At 47.5% G+C, this 20,023-nt stretch overlaps 1 pseudogene; it reads right to left on the bottom strand.

Moving 5' to 3' along the window:
* Positions 1-5,759: 5,759 nt before the first annotated feature.
* Positions 5,760-6,580, bottom strand: LOC101524378 (transcription factor SOX-2-like; annotated as a pseudogene).
* Between the last annotated feature and the right edge of the window lie 13,443 nt (positions 6,581-20,023).

The raw sequence follows: 20,023 nt of genomic DNA, 5'->3' as shown, positions 1-20,023 counted from the left end.
ACAGGCTTTTGAAATCCCAATATTCTTCCTTCATTTCCTGTTTTCTTTTTATTTGCTTGTTTCCAATTAACTGACTCTAGAATGAAAAGAGTTTATTTCTCCATTCCACATACAGAAATGGCATCACCTCTACATGCCAAAAACTAAGTGTTACCAAATGCACAAAATGAAAACCTCAGGTATAGCCAGCTTTTATCTAGCCACCTTATATCTGAATTTCAGAATGTTGGGCATACATTAGTACTTCATAAACATGCAAATGTTGGAAGACTAATTTAGTAAAATTCTCACTACTGGGTCCAGCATGGTAGCCTAGTGGCTTAAGCACTTGTCCTGCATGCACCAGTTTTCCACATGGGTGATGGTTCATGTCCTGGCTGCCCCACTTCCCACCTAGCTCCATGCTTATGACCTGGGAAAGCATTTGTGGAAGGCCCAAAGCCTTGGGTTCCTGCACTTGTATGGGGGACCCAAAAAAGGCATCTGGCTATGGACCAGCTCAGCTCTGGCCTTTGCAGCTACTTGGAGAATGAACTCGCAGATGGAAGACTTTTATCTCTGTCTCTCTTCCTTTCATTTAATCTGACTTTCCAAGAAAAATTTTAAAAACCTGAAAAAAATGCTCACTACAAAGCACTTACACTTTTATGAGAAATGCAAATCTTTAAATACACCTTGAAATGAGTTTGCACAAAGTCCAGATACAAGAAATATTATCATTTACCATCACGGTGTGCGACCCAAAATGTCAGCTGGTTTGTGTCTTAGTTTCTTTATTTGGACAGTAAACACACACACACACACACACACACACACATACACACATTACCACTATGCTGTCATTGCATTGAGGTTATGCAGTCAAAGGAACTCTGGGAAAAGCTGGTACCATACTGTTGGTATTTTCTGCCCCTAAACTCTGAACAAATATCTATATACATTATTCATCCTCTAACATATCATTTCAGTAAGAATACAGAGTGGCCAGCACCATGACATAATGTGTAAGGCACCATTTGCAGCACCAGCATTCTATAGGATGCTCCACTTATGATTCAGCTCCCTGCTAAGGTACTTGGGGAAAGCAGCACTCCATGGCCCAAGGACTTGGGTCCCTGCACCCATGCAGGGGACCTGGAAAAAGCTATGTACTCCTGGCTTAGGACCAACCGAGCTCTAGCCATTGTGTTGATTTAAATGGGGAGTGAACCATTAGATGGAAGACTCTCTCCCTCTCTTTCTCTCTCTCTGTAACTCATGATTAAAAGCAAAAGAAATTATTTTTTGAAAATCAAATATTTCTGGAGAGTTCTGCTTTCCATTCAGTGGCTAGTTGTGCTGGGTATGTGGGGATTCTGGAAGAGCCAGCATGGCTCTGGGGCAGGTGGTGGATGTCAGCCAGGAGGGCGGTGCTGGGGAGATGGGCTGGCCCTGGAGTGGCCTCATTCAGGTTTCATAGAGGCACTGACAGGAGTAATAAAGACAGGGTGGAGACAGGGTAATCAGGACTCACCCTAGAGCTGCAGGCAGAGCATGTTACCTGTGGGATGGAATGCTTGCATGCTGGATGAGCCAACCTGTCCTGGTGCTGGAGCGGTGGGCCTGGTGGCAGGGATGATACCTAGAATCACAGGTTGCAAAGAGTGCAGTAGTAAAGCCTTCCAGGTTTGAAAGTAGTTTGTGGGTCAGTGGCTCTCAGAGTGACCTGGTTGCTTGCTAAGCCAGCCTGGCCCTCAAGTTTCAGACGGGCCAGCAGGACAAGCATGTGTGGGTTTGATGGATTGGTGGCCAAGCATTCTGAACCCTGGAGCATTTGACAAGCAGGCTGGGGGCACAGGAAATGCCTCCTGGGCCCATCAGACCTGGCAGAGCCAAGGCTGGTTGGTGGGGTGGGCGTGTTGTTTGGCATGGTACTCTGGGAAAGCTGGTCTGTCCCTAGAGTGAGCTGCAAGCAGAGGGCCTAGAGAAGCCTGAGGGAAGTGTGACAGGCAGGCTAGCAGCACAGGCTTTGCCAGTTCTGAAGTCCTGTGCTTGGTGCTGCAGCCAAGGAGGGTATGCTAGATGTGCTGTCAGTTCAGGGAGAGTGAGGCTAGCCGTTATGAGCAAGATGAAGGACAGGGGTGGCAAGGTCCCTGGCAGAACCAGCCTAGAACTGACAGACTCCTGCAGTGCTAGAGCTCACCCATTGTCCACCCACTGTAAACATGGAAGCCTCCTGTGGCTGTCCAACTCACCTGGTTCCTACAGCTATATAACTCACTCTTTCCATAAAAACCCATCTAACTCTCATGTCAAGGTCATTCTCTGAAGGAAAGGAGAGCAGACTCAGGCTGGATGGTCTCTTCATCTGCCTCCTTCATAAACTTTGCTCTTTAGCAAACAGGCTGGGGTCCCAGGATTGTGGGTAGAAGGGTCCCTGGGCTGCACTTCTTCAAAAGAGTTCTGGGGGCCCAGTGAGGTGGAACAGACTGAGCAAGTCTGCGGTACATATTGGCATGCATGGGAACCAGGGTAGGGGAGTTAACCCAGCTAGGCTGCAGCTCCCACTTGTTTGCATGAGGGCCAAGTATGAACTGGCGATGATTGAGCTGGACTACAACACCCATTGGTTCACGTGGAAGACAGGGATGGAAACAGAACTGACCCAGCAATTATCACCACCAGCATGTGCATAAGCTGATTGGGGCAACAGACTGTGCCAGACTCTGTACTGGCAAATTCAAACAAGAATCAGGTCTGGGATCACCTCAGATGAAGTTTCTTTGGAGATCCCTCCAATTGAACTGCTGATTTCAGAAGCCCAACCATGAAGACATATGTCAGCCAGTACATTCTGAAGAGATTTCATTGCACTTGGAATGCGAGATTGGCAGCAATTCAGAACTGTTCAACTATCAAAACTGCATGAGAAGGACGTTCAGAGCGTGCCTCACATTGGGGACCTGGGATGGGTGGGAGGGTGGGTGGGGCTTTCCCTTTGTTTCTTCCCAACCCCAGATACAGGGGAAAAAATTATATTAGTGTGGAAACCATGGTATTACCCACTTTCCTATACCACTTGACCCTTTGTACCTAAATCAACTAAGTAAGATTATTAAAAACAAACACAAAAACAGAGAGGCTCGGACTGCAGACATCCACCTTTCCTTGGCTTCTCTGTGCCCATTCCATTACTGCTAGGCCTTACCTCACCTGGAAGTCTGGAAAGCACATAGATTAGAAATACAAAACATCTTAGAATTAACATCTTTCCTGACCCACCCAAACTATGAACATTGTGTGAGGAAAACACACATGCAGGGTCCTTGTTCAGGGACTACCTGGAGACCCGAGACCAACCATTTACCGGGGAGACCAAGAGTCGGAGTACCAGAGCAATGGAAGCACGTGGCCAAGAGAGCGAGTCCCCATCCCACTATCAGAGGCCACTGAATGGGCTTTTGAGGGGAATGGTTACATAACAATGCAATACCGGCCCCTCTCAAGTTCCAGATAGGTGAGGACCTCAGGTTGGCAGGAGGAAACATCCAGGTTTGGTGGGATGGGGTGTGGCTTCCAAACTGGTGACCCTGAACTGCCTGCCTAGCCCACAACATTGGGAGAAGGAAGCCACACATTTCAGCCTTTTTATTTCTGGTCGATGCAGCAGACATTACTGCCCATTGCGAAAAAGTTTCTTTCTGACTTAGGGTGACTCATGTCAACCCTTCCCTGAGATGATGCCTAATGGACTCCTTTTTCATGGGTCTTGCTTCCCTTCTATCCTCCCTTGGAGTCCCTCCTGCTGCTATGGCATGCCACCTTCCTTCCACTTCTTAACTAAACCCTGCTTTGCAAACTAGACTTGTCTACATGAACATTTTTTCATGAAACAAGAAATTGGTTGTTGCAGTGTTTCTGTTGATTTTCCTACCACAAGAACCCACTTTGCCATGCAGCAGTGGAATGGCTATGGGTGTGGGCAGGTAGAAATGAGTACTGTGAGGCTGAGCCCTCCTGGCCCTGGAGGAGCTTCCAACAGGCCAGGGGTGTGGGAGATGACACTGGAGGGTCAGGTAAGGAGCAGAATGGGCATGTTGTGTAGCAGGGGACCCAAGGTGTGCAGGCTGAGGCTGCAGGGTCACTGGTAGAAGGGGCCCAGCCCTGGAGAGGCTGGCAAGCACACTGCCTGCTGAGGCAGTGAGCTCATTGGCTAAGCCTGACTTGCTCTCGTGCAGTGGACAGTGGACAGTGGACAGTGTGGCAGTGCTACTAGGATAGAGCCCAGGCTGTCTAACCGAGCCTGGCCCTGGATGAGCAAGTGGGGCAACGGAAGGTGTTATGTTAAATAAGCCCCTAGCCACCTCCCTCCCTCCCATGCAATTCAGCCTTGCCCTGAAATGGAGGACTACAGGCTATAGGAGCAGGGACACTGGCCAGAATAACTTAGCTGTGAAGCAGATGGCAGGCAGAAAGGGGGCAAACAGTGCACTGGCTTGTCAGGCTTGACCCTGGAATAGTGGCCAGTGGGTTCCTTAGGCCCAGATATTACTGCCATGACCCATTGGCTCTGAAGCACATGGTGTGGGTACTGGGGGCACATGGGGATACTGACCAAACAGCATGTGGGGCTGGACGGCCTTCAAGCTAGGGCTGAGGGGTGCCCTGGTCTAGGCAGCTGGAATGATGCGGCCCTGGAGCAGATGGAGTGCATGCTCATGGCCATGAATGCTGTCTGAATAGGCATGGCCTTAGATCAGTGGTAGGGGGCAATGGTGAGGTTGGGTTAGAGGCACGGGGAGCAACAGTTGAGCCTACATGACCCTTGAGTGGCTTATAGACAAGCTGGGAACATGGGGCAGAGCCAACGGGGGCAGGATTGTTGGCAGAGTGGACATCTGAGGGGGGGCCTGGAGGCACAGGGGATGCCAGCTAAACTGGCCAGCCTTTGTAGCAGTGGTCTATGAGCTTCTTGGCAGGGCAAGGCCTGCATGCTCTTTGGTCTATGAGCAGCCTGTTGGGGGTGACGAGTGTTGATAGTGCCCACGTTGTTCTACAGCAGCAAGTGGAGCAGTGGGTTTGGTGTGTTGGTTTCTTGGACAGAGTGGGCCTGGGACTGGAGCAGCGAGAAGCCTAGAGGTGCAGGGGTCATCAGCCCAGCCTGGGGATCCTGCAACCTCCTGGGATACCCAGAGGAGCTCCTGGCTTCCGGCTTCGGATTGGTTCAGCTCCAGCCATTGTATTCACTTGGGGAGTGAATCATCTAATGGAAGATCTTCCTCTCTGTCTCTCCTCCTTTCCATATATCCTCCTTTCAATTAAAAAAAAAAAAGTTGTGTGTAGTTTTCTTTTCCTTCGGGTCTATACAGGTCCATTCCCCTGGCCCACCCCAGCCCACCCATGTCCCCCTTTTTTTTATGTACAAAAATAGTCCTCGCCAAAAAGAAGTCCAGCATGTCTATATCTTTTTATAAGTTCTCTCATCGGAGGCTCAAGCTTTGCGTTGAGTCTAGAAGGGATTGGTGGTCTCTGAAGCCGTCATACGCTGTGAGTAATGAAATGTTCTTCTTGGTCAGCATACCAGGATTTTTGTTGCATGCGCTTGTTTTTTTCGTCACGCTTCCTTCTCCCTCTACTTTTGCACCCCTCCCATTTTCCGGGTTTTTGTTTGTTTCCTTTTCCTCTGAAAATGTCTTTCCACCTACTCTTCATTCCACTATCACCCCTCAACCTCCCCTCCTGCCCCCGTCCTTCTCCAGTCCACTGTCCAGAGGGCCCCCTCACATGTGCGAGAGGGGCAGTGTGCCATTAATGGCCTTGCCGGGCACCGGGCCGCTCTGGTAATGCTGCAACATGTGCAGTCTGTTAGGGTTGGCAGGCTCTGGCACCTTTGCGCCAGGGAGGTACACGATGATCTTGTTCTGGAGGTCCCCGGCCTGGCAGGTGCCCTGGAGTGGGAGAAAGAGGTAACCAGGAGTGGGGGCGGAGGGGGCTGGAGCTGGTCTTGAACTTGACCACCAAGCCGATGGAACTGAATGCCATGATGGGGGTGCCCTGCTGCGAGTAGGACATGCTGTAGGTGGGAGAGCCATTCATGCAGGTCTGCGAGCTGGTCATGGAGTTGTACTGCAGCGTGCTCACGTCGTAGAGGTGCATGGGCTGCATCTGAGCTGTGCCACGTGCCTTGAGGCCCAGGTGCTGTGGGCAGCCCAGCTGGTCCTGCATCATGCTGTAGCTCCTTTGCTCCAGCCCTTCACCTACGCGTAGCTGTCCAGACGCTGGTTCGCACCCTCACCCAGGCCTGCGCCCACCCCGACCCTGCTGACCATGCTGTTGCCACCGGGGGCCAGCAGCTCTCTGGGCTGCGTGTACCTATCCTTCTTCATGAGGGTCTTGGTTTTCCACCACGGCTGAAATTTATAACCTGGGTGCCCCTTCCTGTGCAGTGCCCACGACCGGTTGGCCTCGGAGATGAATGGCTGCTTCGCCATCTCCGACTAAGTTTCCACTGGGGGCCCAGGCGCTTGCTGATATCAGAGTTGTGTATCTTGGGGTTCACCTGAACCATCTTGCAACTTTGCCCACAGGACCACACCATGAAGGCGTTCGCCCCCTCTCCCCTTCCGAATTCGGCTGTGGGCCCAGCGGCTTGAGTTCTGTCTCCATCATGTTGTACACGCGGGTGCTGTGAGCGTTGTCCTGGCCCGCTGGAGGCCGCAGACCCTTGGCGCTCACGGGAATTCTGGTGGTGGGGGCAGCAGGGAGGGGCGCAGGAGGAGGTTGAGGGGAGGTGGGCGGGGGTGATTGGGGATCATGAGGTTCCAAGAGGAGACAAGCTGGAGGAGATCAATTTGGGGAGGGGAGAAGGAAGGGTACAGAGGTGGCAGAGAGAGAGAGAAGCAAACTGGAATCGGGATGAAATTCAGTGCTTCCCTCCACCTCGTGTTGATGCCGAAGCTACCAACTGCGATTATTATTATTGTTGTTGTTGGTGTGATTTTTTTCTTTTTGGAAAGGCTTAAGCCCCAGACTCAAACTTCTCTCTTTCTTTCGCTCCGCTTCTTGCTTACCCAGTCCTTAAAGAGGCAGCAAACTACTTTCCCCCTTTTGCAAACACTCTCTTTGCCTTTACAACTCCCGATACCTTTTTGAACAAGTTAATAGGCAAGCATCGGAGCGCTGGTTCTAATCCTTGGAGCCCTGCTTCCCATCCATCTCACTGCTTGTGGCCTGGGAAAGCCTTGGGACCCTGCAGCCCTGTGGGAGACCTGGAAGAAGTTCCTGGCTCCTGGCTCTGGATTGGCAAGCACTAGCCTTTGCGCTCACTTGGGGAATGAATCATCGGATGGAAGAGCTTCCTCTCTGTCTCTCCTCCTTTCTGTATACCTTACTTTGCAATAAAAATGAAATAAATTCTTAAAAAGAGTTGTATTTAATCAGGCACAAACATTGTTCTTAGGGCACAAGAGGATAGGAATTCTTAAGTTTACATTTAGAAAATTTCACTTGTGGGCAAAGGGTGTAGACATGTTTGAGATGACAGAAAATTATTAGATAGGGTAAAGAACAGAGAGCAGATTACAGAAAAAGTTAGGGGCCAGGAAGTCAACAGGGAGATACTTGCAGAACCCCTGGACACAGGGAAGAGGCGACGATGGCTGAGCAGTGTTTAGGGAACAGAAAACCCAGCAGCCACTGGTGAGCTGTGATCTGGACTCAAAGGACAACTTGGATCCAGAGGCAGCCACAGATCAGCCCTTGCAGCAGCCAGGTGTGAGCTTGGGTTAACATGGGGAGCTCGGGAGGAGAAGACACCCTGGGACTGGCCAATCGTGCCAAATACTTTGGATGTGGGGAGAAAGGCACCCTCCTTCACTGCTGGTGGGAGTGTAGGCTAACGCAACCACTGTGGAAATCCATATGGAGAGTATTTGGAGAATTGCAAATAAATATGCCTAATGACCCAGCTGTCCTGCTGCTAGGAATATACCCAATGGAAATGAAATCTGCATGTGAGAAGGGGATCTGTAATCCTATTTACAGTAGCACAAGCTACAATAGCAAAGACATGAAAACAATCTAGATGCACATTCAAAGAAGAGTGGTTAAAGAAACTGTGGTACATCTAATCCATGGAATATTATTCAGCTATTAAGAACAATGAAATTATACTATTAACAACTAGGTGGTCCCAACTAGAGACCATTATGCTCAGTGAAATGAGTCACTCACAAAAGAACAAATATCATATGTTCTCTCTTATATAAAAAAACCAGTGTGGAATGTGTAACTTCAATAATCCAAATCTATACTGTTTTCATTTTGTTTTATTTTGGCTGCATCCCATGTATTTTGAAGTTTTTAATTTCAATTTCACTTATTCCAAATTCTCTCTCTCTCTCTCTCTCTCTCTTTTAAGATGTATTTATCTTTATTGCAAAGTGAGATATACAGCGAGTAGGAGAGACAGGAAGATCTTCCTTCTGACAATTCACTCCCCAAGTGAGCACAATGGCCAGTGCTGTGCAAATCTGGAGCCAGGAGCCAGGAACTTCTTCCTGGTATACCCCATAGGTGCAGGGTCCCAAGGCTTTGGGCTGTCCTGACTACTTTCCCAGGCCACAAGCAGGAAGCTGGATGGGAATTGGAGCTGCTGGGATTAGAACTGGTGCCCATATGGGATCCCGCCAAAAATACACTCTTTTCTCTTGTTGAATTCATTGCTGGCTCATGGACTATATGGTGGCATCATTTTTCGCAATAGACTTTTGTATCTCCTTCTTGTCACCCATGTGTTGGTTACTCAGTGGTGTGTTTTTTCATGGAGCTGTATTTTGTTGTTGTTGAGGCTGTTGTTCTAGCTCATACCAGTTTTTGACCTTGTTTCATGGTTTCTCAATTATGGAAATGTATAGTGACAGGGTACCGGGGTCTACCATATCCAGATGTGGGGATATAATGCAATATGTATCCCTGAATCCAGATGAAAGATGGATTCCCAATGAAACTGTTGGACAAGTGTAGACAATGGAATGCTGTACTGTTTGACTTTTCCTGTTCCAGCAATGTTTGGGCACACTTAAATAAGAGACTGATAGAATTATAATTTCTCATGAAGGATTATACCACTGTAGTAAAATGGGGGAAATCTGTCGGGGGTGGGACTTTGGGGGAAAATCCCAGTCTGTATGAAATTGTAACGCATGATTCAAATATTCAAAATTATATATATAATATATATATTATATATATTTATTTATATATGTATTTATATTTATATATATTTATTATTTATTTATATATATTATTTATATATATTATATATAATATAATATATATATAATATGTATATTAGAAAATAAAGAACTGAAACGCTTGATATGTTTTTAATACCCTATGTTAATCTGCAATGGCTCAGGAGAGCAGAGAAATCTTCCACCTTTTTGAATGTGTGAGGAAGAAGTTAAGTATAATCTACCAAGATTGTAACAGGTAATTTACAGACTCCAGACTCAAATCTGCATTTGACATTAGCAAAAAGTATAAAGACATACAGTGGGATCCAAGAACGATACTGACAGCCTATGCAAAGAGCAGGAGGGGACCTCAGAGTGAAACATGAGGACAGGATGAGGCTTGCATCCTAACCACAGAGACTCCCAGTACATCACCAAGATATATCAGTGTGGGCAGCATGGACTATATCTCAACTGCCAAGGAGATCACAGAGAACTGGGGTGCCCTCTTAGGCCAAGAACTTTGAGGTCAACTATTCTCTGTTGGACTTCCTGGATGGAAGAAGCCCAGATACTTTCTCACAGGATTTAACCTCTTCAGAACAGTATCCAGGACCCCTGAGCAGTCCTCAGAAACAGAATAACAGTAAACTTCCATTGGGACTCGGGAGAGGTTCTTACTTAGTTCCAACTTTGGGTTCCCACCTTCTCTTGCAATGACCATCAGGGTCGCTCCCCAATCCCCCCAAACCCCCAAAAAATAAGATCAGGTAGACAGAAAGAGCCCAATAAGGAAAGCTTAAAACAGTTAGGAAAAAGCCAACTTGAACTTCTATATACCTTATTAGGTAGAACACAAAGATCAGTTACCCCCCACTAAGGTACTGAAGATTTCTCTGTACAACTCACCTAAAATTATACTGCTTCTCAATAGTTAACATATGGCTTATGAGAGTTATAAGCCTGTTTGGACTATCCTAAAATTTGTGAAATTCAGTAAAATCAGTAAAAATCACACTCGAATACTATAAGCTGCTAAATAGAAAATGCTAAATGTAAAAATGAAAATAGACATGAGACAGCTGAATCATACCCTATAACCATTTTAAAGCTTATGGCAACTGATTGTGTGTATATTAAAATTGAGATGTCAATGAAGTAGTTGCAGGATGAGGTTAAGAACTTGCACCTTCTACCATATTGGTAACTCAATACCATGTTAATTAACTTTATGATGTTGTGAATTTCCATGTTTCTTCCTGTTGTTGAAGTTGTGTAGTGGCTTCTCAATGGAGGGTATGATACTCTGTCAGCCCCACTTTTGGACCAAGGAGGGTCATCCAATGAAACAGTTGAATTTGTCTGGACAACGGAAAGTTGGACTCTCTGCATAGACCTTGTGCACAATGATGGAATCATGACTGGAGATGAACTGTACTACTGTAACAATATGGAGGAATTCAATTGGGGGGAAGGGCTTGGTGAGGGATTGGGGCAATCCTAGAGCCTATGAAACTGTGTCATAAAATGAAACAATAATTAACAAGAAAATATTTTTAAAAAGATTTATTTTATTTTTATTCAAAGATTTATTTATTTTTATTACAAAGTCAGATATACAGAGAGGAGAAGAGACAGAGAGGAAGATCTTCCATCCGATGTTTCACTCCCCATGTGAGCCGCAATGGCCAGTGCTGCACGAATCCGAAGCCGGGAACCAGGAACCTCTTCCAGGTCTCCCACACGGGTGCAGGATCCCAAAGCTTTGGGCCGTCCTCCACTTCTTTCCCAGGCCAGAAGCAGGGAGCTGGATGGGAAATGGAGCTGCCGGGATTAGAACCAGTGCCCATATGGGATCCTGGGTTGTTCAGGACCAGGACTTTAGCCACTAGACCATGCTGCTGGGCCCAAAAGAAAAGATTTATCTCACTTGGAGACGGGGCAAGTGATGCTTCCTGCAGTGTGGCGACTGTCGGGGGGTGCCCCTGCCGGGTCGGACCCAATGCTGCGGGCTCATGCCAAAGACACTGCCGCAGGGCAGTGAATGAGTCCTCGCCCCCCCCCCAGGACCCAAGAGAGCTCTTCCCTCTGGGTAAGCCTGCCAGGAGGGAACTTGGGAACTGGGTGGAATCTCCTAGCTCCACCGTGCCACTAAGCTTGTGTAGCTGGGCGAGTTTGGGAGGGGTGCGGGCCTTGGAGACCAGGGCAAGTGACGCTTCCTGTAGTGTGGCGACTGTGGGGGGTGCCCCTGCCGGGTCAGACCCAATGCTGGGGGCTCACACCAAAGACACTGCCGCAAGGCAGTGAACGAGTCCTCAGCCCCCCAGCCCCCCAGGGCGGCCAGTGTACCATGTGGTGCCAGGGTTTGCCTGCTGGCTGCTTGGCGGCAAACTCTGGGGTTTTTTAAGATATATTTGCTGCCTGGGGACACCCATTACTATGACCAGTTTTAGTGTAGGTGAGAAGTGAATTTTGGGTGATCCCCAGTGCCACTGTCATGGAAGTTTTAGGCATGTGTTGGGACTGATACCTGGTGGTTTGGAGGGAACTACCGAGAAGACAGTTTGGGTTAGACAGATTCACCAGTCCATTGAGGAAAACAGAGATGGGCTGTTAGCATAGAACATCACTGATCACCACACACCAGCCCACGCAAAGCTATGGATGGGGGCCTCTTTGGCACTGTTGGGTACCATTACCCAACGGTGTGGCAGAGTGGTGGAGTGGACACATTTGGCAGGGTCACAACTCTATCCAGCACACAAGAGAACTTGGTCAGGGGGTAGACTTTGTGGGGTTGTGTGGGCCCAACCCTGTGGAAATACAAATCCCCCTGATTAGCTCGCAAGCTGGGAATGGGATGGACTAAGCTAGGTGTGACCATGCCACCTGCCATCACTCACGGATGTAGGAACCCATAACAGTCAGGGCAGGTCAAGGCAGCAGCACCTGAATGTGCATCCTAAAACAGGATGTGGGTTGGGCCAGGCTGCCACTGGAAGGGGACAGAATGGGCAGGGCTGAACAAATCTTAACTCACAAGAAACAACAGAAATCAGGTTAGAGCACAGGCCATGCCAAATAGGTCCTTATACCTACTGATCTACATGAGACATGGACGCTAAGCCACAGCATCTAAGGGGTCAGGACAAGTGAGGGGCTCTGCCAAGTTGAATCAGAGCAACCACTGGCCTTCATGTTATCTAAGGCTGGGAATAGGCCCAGTTGGGCAGCTAAGGGGATACTCTAGCTGGGTTGGATTTCCCACCAATGAGCACATGGGCTGGAATTGGGGCTGCATTCTGATCAGGATATGATCATAATCTCACTTGGCGCAAGTGTGGACTGGGACTGGACACACCAAGCCGGGCTAGACTTCAACACTGTCTGGTGTCCTGGAGGACCAGGGGAAATGTATGACAGGCTAGGCTAGGTCTCAACCCTTACTGAACCATGTGTGAGCTGTATGTGGGTATGGAAGAGCCATGGCTGGGTTGAAACACCCAACAGCAAGAACCAGATTGGGTTGAAGGCCAGTCAGGAACTGAGCAGGGCTGGCTCATGGACCCACTGTTATGCGCGAAATCTGATACTGGAAGAGTTTCTGATGGAGGAGCCTGGACAACTCCTCTGGCAGGACTCAGTCCCTGCAGGAAAGTGCAAGAAGCACAATAGGAAACAGCCCAGAACAGGATATGGAAATCATCCCACTGGCACACACATGGCATGGATTGGGGGCAGGCCAGGCTGAACCTGTTCATATCAACCACTGGTGAGTCCGAGTGCCAAAACAAAGTGTGGGTCAAGCCAGGTTTGGTCGTGACACATACCAGTACACATTAAGGAATGTCAAAGGGAGATGAGACGTACCAGATGTGGTTGCAAAGCCCAAACAGCACATGTAACAATCAGAGGGAGGAGGAAAAGCTGACAGGGGAATGTGGGCTCCCCTGCTGGACAACTACTTCCATTGGATAGCGTTAGTCGGGATGGGGGCAGATTGGACTAGGCAGGGCTATAACACCTGTGGGCCTCATGTGAGCTAGATAAGGGAAGGGCCACAGTGGGCTGACTGTTCTGACTGGTGCAAGCAAAAACTAGAGTGGGTGAGGGTTGGCTGGGCTTGCCGCAGCACTAGTTGGCAGAGGCTGGCACTGGGCACTAATTCTGTCAAGTCAAATGCCAGAACTTCCTGGGGAGTCCGCAATCTGGGAGTGGGTGTGGCTTAGAAGGGAAATAGTGGGCGCCTCCCTTGGGGCTACACTCTGACTGGACAGCACCAACACCAGGACAGGGGCTGGACAGAAGGGCACCTGCCAGTAGATGTGTGGGCTGAATCGTAGGGTTGGTTAGGTTAAGCTGGGCTTCACTGTCCATTGACCCATACGAGAGCTAGATGGGATGTGGGACAGACTGGACAAGCCTGTGGTGCATACTGGCAAGCATGGGAACCAGGGTAGGGGACAGAACTGGTGGGGGTTGGGGGAGTCGCCCCAACCAGGCTGCAGTTCCAACCGGTTTGCATGAGGACCGAGAATGAAGTGGGTAGAATCGAGCTGGACTACAACACCCATTGGTTCACGAGGAAAACAGGGCTGGAAACAGAACAGACCCAGCAATCACAACGACCATCATGTGCATGAGCTGATTGGTGTGATGGATGGTGTTGGACTGTATACTAGCAAACTCGCGCAGAATCAGGCCTGGGATCATCTCAGATGAAGTCTCTTTGGAGATCCCTCCAACTGAACTGATGATCTTAGAACCCCAACCATGAAGAGACTGTCAGCCAGTGGACTCTGAACATGTTTCATTGCAGTTGGAACAGCGAGATTGGCAGCAACCCAGAACTGATGAACTATCAAAACTGTTTGAACAGGACCCTCAGAGCATGCCTCCGGATGGGGATCTGGGATGGGTAGGAGTTTGGGGAGAGCTTTTCCCTTGGTTTCTCCCCTGACCCCAGATACAGTGAAAAATGATAATATTAATGTGGAAACAATGGTATTACCCACTTTCACCCTGTAGTCCTTGACCCTTTGTATCCTAATCAACTAATAAATCAGTTATACAGAGAAGAGGAGAGACAGAGAGCAAATCTTTCATCCGATGGTTCACTCTCCAACTGACCACAATGACCAGTGCTGCGCCAAGCCAAAGCCAGGATCCAGGAACTTCCTCCAGGTCTCCCATGTGCGTGCAGGGACCCAAGGCTTTGGGTCATCATCCTCCACTGTTTTCTCAGGCCACAAGCAGGCAGCAGTATAGGAAGCAGGACTCCTGGGATTAAAACTGGTACCCATATGGGATCCTGGCACTTTCAAGTTGAGGACTTTAGCTGCTAGGCCTCCATGCTGGGCCCTAAATCAAACTTTAAGGTGCAGAAATCTTGTTGAATGCTTATTACTTTTGGAGGGCTCTGTTCTAGTAAGTTACTGAACAAAGTTGGCAAGTAACATTTTGTTTTGTTTTGTTTTCTAAGTAAATATTATTTATCTTATCCTGTACCCCATCTGTCTGGATTAAAAGTAGGGGTTCATGAAGTATACAAAAGAGAAAGAAAAGCTTGAAACTTGGAAAAACTGCAGTTTCAAGCAGAGAAAGAGGGAGTAGGAGGGGGGAGAAGTGGTTGCGGCTGGTCAAATTCTCAGTGAGGAAAGCTAGCTGGGGAACTTCAGACAGAGGAGGGTGAAGGAAGGAGTGAGATGTGAGAAGCAGGTAGAGCACAGTGTGAGTTAGAGATGGGAGAGGGTGGAGGGAAATATTGATTATTGATCAGATTGTATAATGATGCTTTACAGGCAGCTGGCTTATGCTGTAGGCACAAGGAATATCCAGGTGGCTGCAACAGCCAGAGATGAGCTGATCCTAACCCAGGAGCCAGGAACTTCTTCTAGGTTTCTAGCACCAGTAAAATTTCCTAGGCTACTCACATTAGGTGAGGATACATTTATAGCCTCAAATTTTGTATAAACTGAAAACTAGCTATTGTGACAATCTATTAACAAAATTAGCAAAAGTTAGGAGCCTGGTACAATGGCTCAGTGACTAAAGCATTAGCTTGCAAGTGCTGGAATCCCATATGTGCACCATTCACATATAGCTTCTCCACTTCCCATCGAGCTCCCTGCTTGTGGCCTGGGAAAGCAGTCGAGGACGGCCCAAAGCCTTGGGACCTTGCACACACATTAAATGCCTGAATGAAACTCTTGACTTCAGATCAACACAATTCTGGCTGTTTTGTCCACTTGTGAAGGGAGCCAGCAGAGGCAAGATTTATCTGTCTCCCCTTCTCTATGTAAATGTGTCTTTCAATTAATATTAATTAATTAACATGAAAATAGTAAAAATCATTAAGAAAGAAATGCCTTGCAAATAATTCATTTCTGGCATATAAATATCATCCTTCATAAAACTTGTAACAGATCACAATACTATGAAAAGATTTTCTGAAGCACTTGAAAGTTATTTTAAAACAGGGCCCAGCACAGAAGCCTAGTGGCCTAAGTCCTTGCCTTGTATGTGCCAGGATTGCGTTTGGGCACCAGTTCTAATCCCAGCAGCACTATTTCCCATCAGGTGCTCCTGTTTTGGCCAGGAAAAACAGTTTAGGACAGCCCCCACCCTTGAAACCCTGTATCCACGTGGGAGAACTGAAAGAGGCTCTGGGCTTCTGGCTGCAGATTGACACAGCACTGCCCATTGCAGCTAATTGGGGAGTGAATCAGCATATGAAAGAACTTCTTCTATGTCTCTCCTCCTCTCTGTATGTCTGACTTTCCCACAAAAAAAATTTAAACTATCCCTTAAAAAGATGTTTTAAAAAAGATGTGTAATCTGCATCTTAAAAGTGAAATGAAATAATGGAAAAAAAAAGTCCCTGCAATATGAAGGAGAAAAGTTTCAGAACGTATTGAACATTCAGTGAGGTGTATCTACAGACTCTTGTCCTGCATTTCTGGGTTTTCAGACTTCAACATGAAGCAGAGAGAACGAGATGCCAGAAGGTGGACTGATGTGAGAGGCAACAGTGGCCCCTGCTGTTGGAAGGCTCAAGCTGCAAGAGAGGAGGCCACTTCCAGCCTGAGGCGAAGCCCCGCCCCTAACTCCCCCTCCCTCCAGAATCCTACCTGACTGCCCTTCGGACCATTGTGATGCTGATTGGCTGCGCATTCTCTGACTTCATGCGTAGTCAAGGTCTGTGGGAGCTGAGAAATCACATGCACCCAGGAAGCCCTGTGGCAGCAGGCGGGAGGTTGTTGTGGGGCCCCGCCATAGCCGCGTTGCTGGTTGTGCTGGTGGAGAGGCACAGGTGGCTGAACCAGTGCTGCCCTATGAGCTCCCTCCCCACAGGAGCCTCTGCAGGACCTCCGACTCGTCAGCAGCTGGGAAGGGTGAGTGTGTGAGAGCATCTCCTGAGGCCCCAGGGCCACCGGGCGGGGGCCAGGACAGGAACCTTGGAGTCCTCACTCTGCAGCACTGACCTTGAACACTAGGACTCCCAGTTGAACCCATGATGCAGTGAGGCGGGGGAAGTGGCCAGGGACAGTTCAACCTTCATGTTTGGCACGATTTATTTCTTTTTCTTTTCTTCTTTTTATTTTTTTACTTTATCGCAGTTTCTCTTTCAATTGGTCTGATTTTCCTGAGTTGTGCAACAGTGTTTCCAGCCCCCAGCTCAGTCCTCAGTGAAGCTCCTCCTAAGGGTCTGGGGGCAGTTTTCTTGTTGCTGACACCAGAGCAGCACAGACTCCAGCAGTTAGAACAAACAGCCTGTTTTCCTCCGAGTTTTGCTGCAAGGTTAAGGGGCAGCATGTGGTGCTGGCGTTGTGCTTGGCAGAGGCCTGGCACACAAAGGGGCTTCTCTAGAATATGCCCAAGCAATACATGATTAAGGTGCCAGTTCCCTGAATTGATTTAACCTGATGGCCTCTGATATGGTGCCACCTGTTCGCTCTTCTTATGTTCCAATAATTGGGGTTACATGTCCCCCTGAATTTTAGAGTAGGATGAGGCAGAATGCATTAAGGCAGGGAATAAGCCTCTAAATGTCCAGATCTCCACCCTAAATGCAGGCCTGCTTGTGGCCTGAAAAACTACGACACTATGCGCTATTTCCTTCCAAGGTACAATTCATTCAACTTTAGTAACCTCCTTATTTTTCCCCCACAAATGAATTATTAGCTCTTTAAATGAACTGTTGGATGTGAACAATAAGCATGGGAGAAAAGCAGTGAATGCCCTTGTGACACAGCACAGGAAGGCGTCACTGCCCTGTGTGGTGTGTGTGACAGTGGTTAAGATGACATTGGTTCTCCTGTGTCTGCATCAGAATGCCTGGGTTTCAGTTCTGAGCAAATGCAGTGTGCAGCCGCTGCCCAGGCTGGGAGGCAGCAGACAGTGGCTTGGGTACCAGTGTGAAAGTCCTGACTAATTTTTTGCCTTGTGGCTGTTGCAGGCATGTGGGAAGTGAGAGCGCGGATGAAAAAGTTTGTACAGTTCTAAAAAACTAACTGAAGCTTCAAAAGTCTTAGAACATCTACTTTTAACTAACTTAAGTGCATGAATTTTACTAGAACATCAACAACTTGTGATGCCCCATGAAAACATTTACATGGTCCTCAGAAAACTTTTTGCTTTTCTGGGTTTCAAAACACTTTGTAACTAACAAATATGACTATTATCCTCTGGCTCACTCATTCCGCATGAAAGATAACAGTTGATTGGAAGTTGCCATTCAGAGTGGCCTCTGAGGCCCTAAAACTGGAGGGCATCTTTTGTGTTTTGTATCATTTATCTATCTAACCCCTAAGCATTAATATTTTCCCTACCCATCCAGAGTTCCATTCCTTGGTGACATATTAATATCATCTAAAGAAATGATCGATGCACTCTGGCTTCTCTCAGCCTTGGCTGCCTAGGGAGTAAAGCTTGGCAAAGGCCCAGGTAAATGCTAGGTTGTGATTGGGATACACAGCAGTTTCATTTTGTGTCCAGATGTTGATTTAGTCAGAGGATAATTTGTACAATCTGTGAAGGTGAAATTTTGGTGGCTTAGAGCACATCTCAATTTGTGAGTGTATTTGTGATTAGTTTCATGAATTATTTCAGGAAATATTTGCAGTGTTCCAAATCTATGGGTACAAAGGGCAATAAAAGTTGTGAGTGTATTTGACTGGTTTAATAAAAATTATCATTTGTTCTCAATATCGGGGACAAGGATTTTTTAAATTTCATTTAATTTTGATTGGAAAGCAGATATACAAAGAGGCAGATCTTGTGTTCATTGATTCAGTCCCCAAAGGCCTGAGCTGTACAATGTGATGCAAGGATCCCAGAGTCTCTTCTAGGTCTTCCACGTGGGTGCAGGGTCCCAAGGTTTTGAGCTGTTCTCAACTGCCTTCCCACGCCACAGGCAGGGAGTTGAATGGGAAGTGCGGTCACTGGGACTAGAGCTGGAGCTTACTTGGGATCCTGGCTCATGCAAAGAAAGGAGCTCAACCACTAGCATACTGGGCTGGGGCCCCCTAGGTAGCTTCTTAAAGGGGACAAAGGACCAGGAAGTGCTGACACCTGCTATCCACTAACATTAACCTCCACCTGTATATGGAGATTGAACCTTGATCCTGAGGCCTACACTAACTGCTGGTTATGAAATAATTGAATTGTGCTGTGATTAGTTGTTGCTAGTAAATTGGTATTAAGCAAACATAATGCATCTGGTGATAAAAAATGAAAATCAGAGAGGCCACAGCCTTCACTTGGTCTTAAATGTGTGGTTGCAGCAGAGAGCTAAGATGCTGGAGGAGACACTGCAGGCTGTGAAGAGTTCCCAGGTCCACACTGGAACATTTCTGGCTGCTTAGGATTCCCTCCATCAGTGCAGTGACCCCCCCTGGGCACTGTGTCCTCAATGAGAGTGATCCCCAAGGCCTGGGAACGTGGGGAAGCTGCTGAGTGTGGGTCTCCCTGTGAAGTGTAAGCAGGCTGCTTCCCAGAGCTCATTCTCTGTCATGTCCTGGTGCTTTGATTTCCAGTTTGCTCACTTAAGCAGGAATGCTGTGCCTTGATTGGGTGATACATCTTTACTCTCTTGCATGGAATCTGAATTCATACAATGGTCCAGAGAAAGAAAAGTAAATTGTTAACAACTTTATTTCTGTGATTTTCAGTGAGATTGTAAGCAATATACATTTCATACCTATTAAGATAAAAGCCTTTGTCAGTTTAGGCCTTGATCTCTTTGATCTTCCATCCCCAGAGGTGACTAAATCTTAGTACTGTCTGATGATTGGTGTTTGTGATGGCTTAAACTGTATTTTTCACTAATGTGGTATCATAGTAAACCAAGCTGCTATCTGCATATGGGTTCAAGATGTGGCTGCTTCCTTTGCAGTTCTGCTCCTCCCTACAAAATCTGGGAAAGCAGCCTAACATGTCCCAAATGCTTGGGCTCCTGCCCCCCTGTGAGATACCCAGAAGAAGCTCTGATTTCCTTGCTTTAGTTTGGCCCAGAAAGTGCTGCCATATATGGAGTGAACTAGAATGTGGGTCTTTTTCTTCCTGCCTTCTAATGAATAAATAAACCTTAAAAATGTTTTTATCTCTTTTTAAAAAATACTTTTTCCTTGTTTTATTTATTTTCAAATGAGTTAAAAAGTAAGAGACAAACATCATTGGCTTTGATATCATGACAGTATTTGTATGTTAGAGTGCAGTCTAACATTTCCTCAGTGTACACATATTTTGTTTCTCTCGCACTTAGTTTGACTTTATTTTCTTCATCTAGTGTTAACTGAGATCTCTGA

The sequence above is a fragment of the Ochotona princeps genome, chromosome 30 (assembly GCF_030435755.1).
Source record: "Ochotona princeps isolate mOchPri1 chromosome 30, mOchPri1.hap1, whole genome shotgun sequence".
Classification (NCBI taxonomy): domain Eukaryota; kingdom Metazoa; phylum Chordata; class Mammalia; order Lagomorpha; family Ochotonidae; genus Ochotona; species Ochotona princeps.
The sequence above is the reverse complement of the archived record's forward strand: the minus strand, read 5'-3'. Positions and strand labels throughout refer to the sequence as shown.